This window comes from Psammomys obesus, unplaced genomic scaffold, assembly GCF_907164565.1.
Source record: "Psammomys obesus unplaced genomic scaffold, mPsaObe1.curated_primary_1811, whole genome shotgun sequence".
In the NCBI taxonomy this organism is placed as follows: domain Eukaryota; kingdom Metazoa; phylum Chordata; class Mammalia; order Rodentia; family Muridae; genus Psammomys; species Psammomys obesus.
In genome coordinates, this window is record NW_026596034.1 from 10,992,693 (window position 1) to 11,000,297 (window position 7,605).

At 49.6% G+C, this 7,605-nt stretch overlaps 2 non-coding genes across 2 annotated transcripts; one reads left to right on the forward strand and one right to left on the reverse strand.

Annotated features, from left to right (window-relative positions):
• Positions 1-6,287: 6,287 nt before the first annotated feature.
• On the forward strand, positions 6,288-6,370 carry Trnal-cag (transfer RNA leucine (anticodon CAG)). Its single transcript has one exon. It is a non-coding gene; the product is annotated as a tRNA-Leu (tRNA).
• Positions 6,371-6,644: 274 nt separating this feature from the next.
• Positions 6,645-6,727, reverse strand: Trnal-cag (transfer RNA leucine (anticodon CAG)). Its single transcript has one exon. It is a non-coding gene; the product is annotated as a tRNA-Leu (tRNA).
• Positions 6,728-7,605: the final 878 nt, after the last annotated feature.

Sequence of the window (7,605 nt, forward strand, 5' to 3'; positions counted from 1 at the left end):
GGGGGGGGACTGACTGGAGCAGAACACGTGAGGGTGGGACTGGTCCCCACGGGTAGGGCCAGGTCACAGAGGCTGTGTGATGACGTCCTACCCTGGGGTTTCTTGTGACAACTTACCACAAGCTCAAGATTTTAAAGTAACAAAAGTTTCCTCTTTCTTAGTTATGGAGGCTAGCTACCCAAAAGCAGCTAGAGTCCTGGAGCCAGAGTCATGGTGTCCTGAGGCCAGGCAGCATCTGTGGCTCTAGCTTTGTTTTTTGTTTGTTTGTTTGGTTTTGGGTTTTTTTTGTTTGTTTGTTTGTTTTTTTAATTTTTTTTTGTTATTATTAGTCACATTTTTTTAACTCTGTATCCCAGCTGTATCCTGCTCCCTCATTCCCTCCTGTGGCTCTATTTTTATTGTTGTTGTTGTTGTGTGTATGTTTCACTTTTTTTTTTTAAACAGGTGGTTTGCTCTGTAGCCTAGAATGGCTTCATGCTTTTGGCATTCTTTCTACCTCAGGTTCCACATGCTGGGATTACAGGTGAGCCATCAGTAGGATTCTGGTACCCAACCTAACTTCTCTGGGTATCCTCCATTCTTCTTTTCCTGTGCACAGGATCTCTTTCTCCATTTTTTGCCCATCTTTTTTAAATTTTTTTTTATTAATTACAGCTTATTCACTTTGTATCCCAGCTGTAGCCCCCTCCCCTATTCCCTTCCAATCCCACCCTCCCTTTCTCCTTCTTCTCCCATGCCCCTCCCCCAGTCCAGTGATAGTGGAGGTCCTCCTCCCCTTCCATCTGACCCTAGTCTATCCGGTCTCATCTGGACTGGCTTCTTTATCTTCCTCTGTGGACTGGTAAGGCTGCTCCCCCCCTAAGGCGGAGGTGATCAAAGAACCAGCCCATGAGTTCATGTCAGAGACAGTCCCTGTTCCTATTATTGGGGAACCCTCTCGGATACTGAGCTGCCATGGGCTACATCTGTACAGGGGTTCTAGGTTATCTCCATGCATGGTCCATGTTTGGAGTTTCAGTCTCAGAAAAGACCCCTGTGTCCAGATTTTTTGGTTCTGTTGCTCTCCGTGTGGAGCTCCAGGTCCCTCCAGGTCTTTCTATCTCCCCCTTCTTTCATAAGATTCCCTGCACTCTGCCCAAAGTTCGTCTATGAGTCTCAGCATCTGCTTTAATACCCTGCTGGGTGGAGTCTTTCAGAGGCCCTCTGTGATAGGCTCCTGTCCTGTTTCCTGTTTTCTCCTTCTTCCAATGCCCATCTCATTTGCCATTCAGAAATGAAGATTGAGCATCTTTTTTTTTTAAGATTTTATTTATTTATTATGTATACACAAGATCTTATTATGCACCAGAACTCATTATAGATGGCTGTGAGCCACCATGTGGTTGCTGGGAATTGAACTCAGGATCTTCGGAAGAGCAGTCAGTGCTCTTAACCTCTGAGCCTAGGTAAGATTGAGCATCTTACCTAGGGCTTTTGTCCATCTTATGTACTGAATTGTCCATCAGATAATACAGTTCAATCTTCTCAAATCAGAGGTCTTAAATATTTATTCAGTCACTAACAATCTGCAAAGATTCCTTTTTCTTTTTTTCTTTTCAAAGACAAAGTCTTGCGTAACACAGGCTGGCCCTGTGATTGCAGATGGATCTGGCCTGCCTCTGCCTCCCAAGTGCTGGGATGAAAGGTCTGTGCCACCAGCTACCTTTTATTTTTCTCTCTTTTTTCCCCCCGAGACAGGGTTTCTCTGTGTAGCCCTGGATGTCCTGGACTCACTTTATAGACCAGGCTGGCCTTGAACTCACAGTGCCCTGCCTGCCTCTGCCTCCCAGAGCGCTGGGATTACAGGTGTGCGCCACCGCACCAAGCTCTCCCTTTTGTTTCTTGAAAGTTTGTTTGGAGGTCCTAATAGCAGAGCGCAGTTGCTCAGAGGCCCACAGGGGAAGGGCAGCTCGGGAGGGGGGTACATGGAAGCCTGAGGGAGGAAGGGGACACCTGCCCACTCAGCTGCAGCAGCTGAGCGCACCCTGGAGACCAGTGGGATGCAGAGAACTCTTTTCTTTTAGCTTTTTGAAGACAGGAGCTTCTTCTAGTGTTTTCTAGGCTGGCCTCAAATCTGCCAAAGATGGATCCTCTTGTCTCTCTCTCTCTAGTTCTGGAAACTACCACACCTGGAGACTCCTCTTTCTTTTCTTTTCTTTCTTTCTTTCTTTCTTTCTTTCTTTCTTTCTTTCTTTCTCTCTCTCTTTCTTTCTTTCTCTCTCTCTCTCTCTCTCCCTCTCTCTCTCTCTCTTTTTTTTGAGACAGGATCTAATACTATAGCCTAGGCTAGCTTTGAACTCTATATGTTGTTGGGCATGACCTTGAACTACTACTGCTGCTGCTTCTACTGTCCAAGTAGTGGAATTACAGGTGTGTGTAATTCCTGGGTCCTGCCTGGGTCTATCTTTTCTCAATTTTTTTTTTTTTTTTTTTTGTATTATTACTACTTATTTTACGTTTTTGAAACAAAGTTTCTCTGTGTAGCCCTGGCTGGCTGGAACTTGCTCTCTAGACCAAACTGGCCTTAAACTCAAAGATCTAACTGCCTCTGCCTCGGGAGAGCTGGGATTAAAGGTATGCACCACCACTACCCAGCGATCTTTCTCTTTATAAGGTAAATCCACATAGTTTGAGAACTAGAACAAAGATATTTGGACTATCATTGGATAGCCATTATCCAGCCCTCCGAAATGATGTCTGCAAGGTTTTAAACTGGCTTGGTGGTACAAGTCTGTAATCTCAGCAAGGGGGATTAGGAATTCAAGGTTATTCTCACTTACCTGGTGAGCCCCTGTCTCAAAAGAGCAAAAAACAAAACAGGAGAGGTTTAAGATCTTATGACATCGCTGGGCGCCTGTAATCCCAGCACTCAGGAAGGCAGAGGCAGCCAGATCTCTGTGAGTTCGAGGCCAACCTGGTATAAAAAGTGAGTCCAGGACAGACAGCCAAGGCTACACAAATAAAACAACAACAAAACACCAGCACCACCAAAAACAAAACAAACGCAAGATCTTGGTACTGTAACAGAATGATGCTGGTTTAACCCGTTACCCACTCAAACCCCTTTCCCTAGTGCACCTAATACCTTTGCATGCACACACACACACACACACACACACACACACACACACACAATCTAAAGCAGCTACTCTGAAAATGAGAAGTGCATTTCAGTAGCTGCAAAACTGTAACCCAGAGACCAGTCGAAGTTTCGAACAAAGCCGGGGTGGGCCCTTAACTTTATTATGACACAGAACAATAAGGGGATTGTTTCTGAGGCAGATTCTAAAACAGTAGTGTGTTTTTGTTTTGCCTTTGGTTTGCATTCTGTCTTTTGGTTAATCCCACTCTCATTCCTTTCAAATGGCATCGTGGAGCACTGGGTCGTCTGCCAGAAAAAGTGGGAGGGCATCTGAGCTGGGCAGGACCCAGCTGCCCACCCAGACCCACACAGAGGCAATGGGCTCTGGATTGTTGGAATGTACGGCAGAGACAGACAGACAGCTCGGGGTCCAGCTTGACTGTCTCCCAGGGATGGTCTCTGCTCCCCCAGAACACCTGTGGCCAGCCCCTATCCTCTGTACAGCTGTGCACAGGGTTCTATTCTGGCCAGACCCTACTCTGGGCCCATCAGGACACTGGGATTTTTCACAGAGCAGATAGACAGCAGTCCAGGAGCCAGGCCTACTCATGTAGGGCCTGTATTCCCAACTATTTGAAAGACTGAGGCAGGGGAATTTACCTAAGCTCTAGGCCAGCCTGGGCTATCTAGAAAGCCCTTGACTCAAAATTGTCAACAGGGTAATAGTGGCCCATGCTTTTATTTCCAGCATTCGGGAGGCAGAGACAGGTAGCTCTCTGTGAGCTTGAAGTCAGCCTGGTCTATATAGTGAGATCCAGCAGGCTACAGAGAGAGACCCTCAAAAACCAAACTCACAACAACAACAAAACCCTAATTAATTGGTTAATTAAAGTAGACTATCTTAAAACAAAACAAAAAACACAAGAGCACTGTCTGTGCAAGCAAAGAGTACCTGGATTTGATTTCCCTGCATCCAGGCAAAAATCTGGTCATGGCTATCAGTGACTGCGGCTCCAAAACTGGGCGGTTGGAGACAGGCAGATCCCTGGAGCTCAATGAAAGGAGAATCTGCTTCAGTGAGAGACCTGTCTCAAAGTAACAAGGCGGAGAGTAATACGAGAGGAAGCAGATGTCCTGCTCTGGCCTCCCCGTACGTCGCCTGCTCTTTACACCACACGCACTGAACAAAGACAAGAAGGCAAGCCAAGAGTGCTGAGAGACGCTGTGAGGAGACAACACATACAGAACAGGTCACTGAAGGACAATAACACTAAATTAATTAACTATTACATTAATTTCCTTCTTTTTTATTTCACAGGGTTTCCCTGTGTAGCCTTGGCTGCCCTGGACTCGCTCTGTAGACCAGGCTGGCCTCGAACCCACAGAGATCCGCCTGCCTCTGCCTCCCTGAGTGCTGGGATTACAAGCATGCACCACCATGCCTGGCAACAATTACATTTCAGTTCTAAGAAACTTACAGGGCTCTTTCTTTGGGCTTCTAAGTTTCCAGCTAGCACGTACTGGCCGCTCTCATATTTGTGCTGATGGTGTGGGGTCGGCTCTTTCCAATTTACTTATTAGTTTTTAATTCATTCGTTCATGTGTTTTATTGCCCTTCCCAGCCCTCTCTGCAGACCCATGAAGCCTTGGATGACTTTTCTCAGATCTTTCTCTCTGTTTTTTAAATTTTCACTGGTGGATCTATGCAGAAATAGAGAGACTTACACGTGTTTGTTTAAAACATCTTATTTACTTTAACAAAAAATGGGATTATTATACATACTGAATTTGTAAAAATTATTCTTCATTTTCTGTGTTTTGCCTGAGAATATGTCTGTGGGTCACGAGCATATAGTGCCCGAGGCTGTCAGAGGAGGGCGCCCCAGGAACTTGGATTCTAGAGGGTTGAGAGCTGGTGTGTGTGCGTGTGTCTGTGTGTGTGTGTGTCTGTGTGTGTGTGTCTCTGTGTCTGTGTGTGTGTCTGTGTGTGTCTGTGAGTGTGTGTGTGTCTCTGTGCCTGTGTGTGTCTGTGTGTGTCTGTGTGTGTGTGTCTCTGTGTCTGTGTGTGTGTCTGTGAGTGTGTGTGTCTGTGTGTGTGTCTGTGTGTGTCTGTGTGTGTGTCTCTGTGTGTGTGTGTCTGAGTGTGTGTGTGTCTGTGTGTGTCTGTGTGTGTGTGTCTCTGTGTCTGTGTGTGTGTCTGTGTGTGTCTGTGTGTGTGTCTCTGTGTCTGTGTGTGTGTCTGTGAGTGTGTGTGTGTCTGTGTCTGTGTGTGTCTGTGAGTGTGTGTGTGTGTCTGTGTGTGTGTGTGTGTGTCTCTGTGTCTCTGTGTGTGTGTGTCTGTGTGTGTGCTCATCTTGCAGCTTGTTTGCGCTGCTGTGTGTTCAGGGTTGGTCGGCCCCAGAGCCCCTCCTGTCTCACTGCAGAGACGCCGGGACTGATTCAACACAGGCTCCGGTGTTCACCTTCATGTAGGTTCTTGGAATCGGGACTCAGGTCCTCACACTCGGGCAGCAAAGGCTGTTAGCCCCTGAGCCGTCTCTCCAGACCCTCCATAGTGAAATCTGGGCAGGAACTTCACCCTCTTTGTCACCCTCCCACACAGGTGTTGACTTGTTCGTTCGTTTGTCTATTTTTAAAGACAGGGTCCTGTAGCCCAGGTTGGCCTTAACCTCACGATGTCACTGAGGATAACCTTGAATCCGATTCTCCTCTCTTCACCTCGCACCTGGCTTAACGTTTTAAACCGAGAAACAGTTCACGGGGAAGTGAGGGTTTCGGCGTAGCCTCGGCTGCCCTAGAACTGCCGCTGTAGACAAGGCTGGCCTCGAACCCGCACACTGCCTCTGCCCCGTTGTCTCACCCGCCACCGTGGGCCCTCGGGCCGGGAGCTTGGGCCGCCTGCAGCCCCGACGCCCGGCCTCAGGGCCCCGAGGGCGGAGGTGTATTCTCTTCCCAGGCTCTCCGGGGCGGTTCTGCGTGCCCGCCGCGGCGGGTGGCCGGACCCAGGGGTGGGCCGGCGGCCGGGGGTCCCGCGCAGGCAGGCGCGTGTGGCGGGGGCGGCGGGGGTGGGAGTGGGCGCGTGTGTAAGCGGGGAGTGGGAACGGCAGGGGGGGGGGTCACAGGGTGCTCATACTTAAGATAAACACTCGACCACACTGCTCCCCAAGTCAGGATGGCCGAGCGGTCTAAGGCGCTGCGTTCAGGTCGCAGTCTCCCCTGGAGGCGTGGGTTCGAATCCCACTTCTGACAACACTCGTATTTTGCTTGTCATCTCCGAAACTCTCAAAGTAAAATTGGAAACTAGAGACTTGCCCTTGGGCTGGACCCCATTCTGCACACACAGACACACAGACCGTCGCTCCTGAGCTGTTTTTACAGTTTCAAAGCAAAGAAATAATTAGGAAGGAGAAAATTTTAAATTGTGTGCAATGGGATTTAAAAAGACGAAGAAGAGACCATTATAAAAGGTCAGTAATGGTTACCTAGCTTAAGATTGCGAGCAAGAAAAAAAAAAGGTGCAGTTTGTCAGAAGTGGGATTCGAACCCACGCCTCCAGGGGAGACTGCGACCTGAACGCAGCGCCTTAGACCGCTCGGCCATCCTGACAACTGAGAGCGTGCGTTCTAGGCAAACCTCTTTGTAAGCGTCTCAGTGTGCGCATGCGTGCCGAGTAGGGGTTCCGCACTGGGCGGAGCGAATGCCCTGCCTCGTGCGCTCAGTGGCCACAAGAGGGCGCTCGCCGCCCGCTGGAAAAGCCGAAAGGCACCAGGCCTGCGGCCGTCGGATTCGGGTGACCGAACAAACCGTGCCCTCCAGCTCCGCGTCCTCGGATCTGCCAGCAACCTCGCTGTTTTTCTTTTTTGCGTCCCCACCCTCGTGTACGTTCGGCACGAGGCCGCCAGGTCGCAGCAGCTAACGGTGCCTAGCTCTGCGCCTCCGACCCGGTGACGTCATAAAGTCGCAGCTCCTTTGCCGAACAGTGGTCAAAACTGCAACCTCCCATTTGCAGGGTTACTGGTTGGTTTCAGACTCTAACTAAGATGAGCCTCGCGGCGGCACGGTCTCATCCGGATTCTGGCCGTGCCTCTAGTTGTCCACACAGTGCCTGGCACCCAGTAGGTGTGCAGAACAGACACACACACACACCCCGCACCGCCGTGCAGTTAGTCGCTTCGGGTCATTTCGTGACTCATCGCTCCTCCCCGCCTCGCGCAGCATCATCATCTGTTCCTTCTCGCCCTCTTCTTCCCAAACCTCAGACTTGCTCACGCACCGGAAAATCTCAGCCCAGGGTGGGGCTGTTCCCCATGTTATTTTAAGGTGTATGGCTATCCTCCTCCTCCCGGGAGGAGTTCAGCTCTCTCTGTGCTGAGGATCTGAAAGTTCTTTGGGGAGTCCAGGGTCAAGGCTGGATAGCACTAGGGTACTGTGAATCCCTTGGAGCCCATACTTGACTGAGATTGTGTCAAGGGCGGCCTGAGGCA